The sequence below is a fragment of the Peromyscus maniculatus genome, chromosome 10 (genome assembly GCF_049852395.1).
Source record: "Peromyscus maniculatus bairdii isolate BWxNUB_F1_BW_parent chromosome 10, HU_Pman_BW_mat_3.1, whole genome shotgun sequence".
In the NCBI taxonomy this organism is placed as follows: Eukaryota; Metazoa; Chordata; class Mammalia; order Rodentia; family Cricetidae; genus Peromyscus; species Peromyscus maniculatus.
The window spans coordinates 70,185,996-70,190,192 of NC_134861.1; the positions used below are offsets into that span (position 1 = coordinate 70,185,996).

The window sequence follows — 4,197 nt, forward strand, 5'->3', positions numbered from 1 at the left end:
CAAATCCTGGAGGAATGACTCTAGCAACTGTCCATCTGTAGGTCATAGACCTTCAGTTGGCAGGCACATCTTCAAATCATGAACTCAGGGCCTGCCAAGCCCTCCTGCTCCTCCCAGAAGTGCCCCTAGCCCCACAGACACCGATGTCCTCTCTCAAAACAGCTTGCAACCAGCTCCGTGTTAGAGGGTACCCACAAATAAATACAGGCGCAACACTTCCTGCGCTCACTTTGTCTAACTTTGACCCACACGTCACAGATGTGGAACTAGTGGGAGGTGGTGAGCTCTTGAGAGCAAAGGGGCTTGTGGGAAGACTTCAGACCACAGGGGACATTCCTCGAAGGGGATGGTAGGGCCCCAGCTCTCTCTACTTCCTTCTTCTTGTTTCTGGGATATGAGGTAAGTGGTGTGGGTCTGCTACAACCTCCCCACCGGCCCAGAGGCAGCTAGACCAATCTCTCCAGAGGGAAGCATCCTCAGTTACTAGCTGATTGTCTCAGGTATTTGTTATGGAAAGATATTTGGGGACATAGTTTCACATTGAAGAATACTACAACTTCCAGGCCAACTAGACTCACACTAATGTGCCCACCTTTGCATTCTCTCTTCCCCATCAACCCCGCCCCCGACTCCACCTCCCTGTGCTGGCCCAGGGGATCCTGGCTTCTTTAAGTCCTGTGCTGTGATGTCACCAGGAGTGAATCTGCAGTGACGGAATATTGCTTGGCCCTGGAAAAGAGTGCAATGATGTCATTTCTGACACACGGAGGAACACTAGGGCGCGATGCTAGATGAAGGGAGCCAGATGCAGAAGGTTAAACACTGTGTGCTTCCACGGGCAGGACGTATCTAAACAGTACAGCTCATAGATGCAGAGAGTCAAGCGGTGTTTCCTAGGAGCTTCGGGAAGGAGAAATGGGGAGATGCTGCTCAGCAGATGAAAAGTTAGAGTTGCACAGAATGAGAATGTTCTGGAAACTACTATTAAATGTGGTGCTTAAAGTTAACAGCATGTGTTGCTGTTGAAAACATGTAAAGAGGTAAATCCCATGTTAAGTGTTTTCATAACAACAAGCAGACATGAAGAAGTTCTCAGAAGTGGGGGGTACATACACCTTTACCTTAAATGTGATGGCATTTTCACAGGTGTGTGCAGGGGTCCAAGCTCATCAGACTGTACATGTGAAACATGAGCAGTCTGTTGTCCACAATTAGCACTTGATGAAGTTATTCTGAGTGAGTGTGTACTCAGGTGTGCGTACACACACACACACACACACACACACACACACACACACACCGCTTGTTTCTTTGGTCACTGCTTTAGTCAGGATTCTCTAGAGGAACAGAATTTACAGAATGAATCTCTCCATGTATATAGAAAGGGTATTTATTAGAGTGACTTACAGGCTTGATCCAGCTAGTCCAACACCGGCTGCCTCTGAACCAAAGGTCCAAGAATACAGTAGTTGTTCAGTACACAAGGCTGGATGTCTCAGCTGGTCTTCAGTATACACCAAAGATACATACATAAAGAAGTAGACTCTATGCCAGTGGAGGGATGGACTTGCTAGCAAGGTGAGAGCAAGCAGGCAAAGAGCAAGAGCTTCCTTCTTCCATGTCCTATCTAGGCTTCCAACAGAAGGTGTGGCCCAGATTAGAGGTGGATTTTCCCACCTCAAAAGATCTGGATTAAATGTGTGCCTTCCTGTCTCAAGATCTGGTTTAAAGCTGTGTCTTCCCACCCCAAAGATCCTGTTAGAAGTTGATCTTTCCACTTCAAATTAAGAAAATCCCTCGCACGTGTGTCCCTCCATTTTGGGATTTTAGTTAATTCCAGAGGTAATCAAACTGACAACCAAGAATAGCCATGCCAGTCACCTTCTCAAAACAAGTGGCTGATGTAAGGTCACCCATCTCCAGGACTAATTAAGAATCCAGCCATTTTCAGATCACCTCAGTAGCTCCCATTTTCTCCTGAATGAAATCCCTGCCTCCTCTGAATGCTCAGCAATGCTCTGCAAGACCTGGCCCTTGCCTTCACCCAACTTCATTCTCTCCTTCAACCTCTTCCCTGACCAAATCCTTCCTCCCTGCAACCGCAGCTTCCACCTACTTGGATGTCCCTCGACATTTCACGAAACAGGCTAGACATCTAGGCTTCCAGGAAGCTTCCCCTGGTCCTTCCAGGAAGCTGCATTGACAAGACCTTGTCTGGTCTCTCTTGCAGCTCTACTATGATTTAAAGAACTCCCTGCACTCCATGGTCCCTGACTCTGTTCCTTGATCCGTACCCCTCCTGGACTGTGAAGCAAGCCCTCAGGTTGCTAGTTAACTACAGTCTCCTGCCCCAGAACCTCCAAGATGTCACATGCTGGTTGGGTGAATGGGCCAATCAGCGATCAACCTCAGCCTTGTAACGTAGGAGTCCATTGCCAGAGCCCAAAACCCCAATGCCCTAGACTCTCTGACGAATGGCGTATCACAGCTGTGCTACCACTTTCCTTGTGGCTGAGACAAAGTTCCCAACAAGATACTGCTGAGTGATAAAGGGTTCACTCTAGCCCAGAGTTTGAGGGGATAAAGCCTTCGTGGTGGGGAAGGCATCAGGAGCAGGAGGCAGCTGGTCACAGTGTGTCGTAGTCAGGAAGCAGAGACTCGGAGGTGGTGGGCCCAGACTATAAAACCCTAGTCCCACGCCTGGTGGCTCAATCCTTCAGCAAAGCTTTGCCTCTTGAAGGATTCGTGAGCTCACACAGCACCACCAGCTGAGGACCAAGAGTGTGAACATTTCACACTCAGACAACCATAGCAATCTGACCACACACTCTATCAAATTATCTCTCTCAGCTGTATAGGTGGGATCCCTCTGAGTGACCAAAAAAAAAAAAAAAAAAAAAAAATCCAGAATGGCCTCACACAGTCTGCTTCTCTGCTTGCCAGCTACCCAGGTAGGATCCGGTCTTTCAGTCCTCATCAGACTTTATGGCCAACTCATCAGACTGGAAACAGCTTTGGGAGGGAGGAAGAGAGACAGCAAGGAGGGGGCAGGGAGGAAGGGAAAAGACGGCAGGAAAGGAGGCTCAAAAATATAGTGATGGAGATGCCGGAAATGCCATAACTCAGTCATCATTTGGGATGCTAACTTCAACTTTTTAACTAAGAAATGCATTTTAAAAAAGAAAACAGCTTAACTGGGCCTCTACATGCCCTTACCAGCAAACTCCCTTCCTGTTTTTCTAAACTCTCCATGTTTCAGTCTTTAAGAACCGCCTCCTTGACCATTCCTAGTCTCACGGTGTCATAAAAGGGAAAAGCAGAGCACTTGGGAAGCTGAGGCAGGAGGATTACAAGGCCATCCTTGACTCCACACAAGACACTCATCCAAACAAAACCAACAAAAGACATACACATATATCCACCCTCATGCTTTACAACACGTGTGTTTTCCGCTGTGCTTTTACAAACTGAAATCTGACCACTGCTACCAGATTCATATTCTAATAAAATGGCAAGGAGCGATTTCCCTAGAGCAATAATGAATCAGCATGTGTCAGACAGGCCTGTGCTGCCCTGCCCTTCCTGACTGGAAAGCAAAGCTGGATGCTTCACACCAAGAGATTGCTTTTGGCTGCCGAAAGAAATGACTGAGCAGTTGACCAAGAAAAACACGCCTGGGAGATGAAGTGCTTGGAATCAGGAGGTCTGCTTTCCTGGGGGTCAAACGGGAAACTATTTCACCCATGAAGGCATGACACTGGTGTTACTCAGACGATTCCAGGATCCATGCTTTGTGGGGGAATTGTTGACTTCGTCATAAAATACTGCCCTAAGAGAGACTCGTGAGCATTCCTTGGCATAATAAAGCTTCGAGTTGTCTTGAGGATAGGCTCTCTCCGTGACCCTTGCAAATCCTCTGTTATGGAATTATGAGCTTTTACAGCAGAGAGGGTGACTGGGATTGTAAAAGGACCCTCTACCCTGAATTGTAGACTGCTCAGTGAACACAGGCTTACCTTTTCTGTTTCTCTAGGCTATCCCAAACCCAGCAAAATGATTGATGCTTTTACAACTAACTGCAGTCTGCCGAGCTATCAAAACTCAATCCATGTTCTCTGTGCCATAGACAAAAGCTCAAGGGCATTGAGGAACAGGATGTAGTAAGACTTGTAGGAAAGACTTGTATGTTATAGAATT

At 47.3% G+C, this 4,197-nt stretch overlaps 1 long non-coding RNA gene across 1 annotated transcript in view; it reads left to right on the forward strand.

Annotated features, from left to right (window-relative positions):
• The window catches only part of LOC143267525 (uncharacterized), a 2,489-nt gene extending 2,267 nt beyond the window's left edge, over positions 1-222 (forward strand). The window contains exon 2 of the long non-coding RNA XR_013042666.1: positions 1-222. This exon is cut by the window's left edge and continues 1,546 nt beyond it. This is a non-coding gene — a long non-coding RNA (uncharacterized LOC143267525).
• The last annotated feature ends 3,975 nt before the right edge of the window (positions 223-4,197 follow it).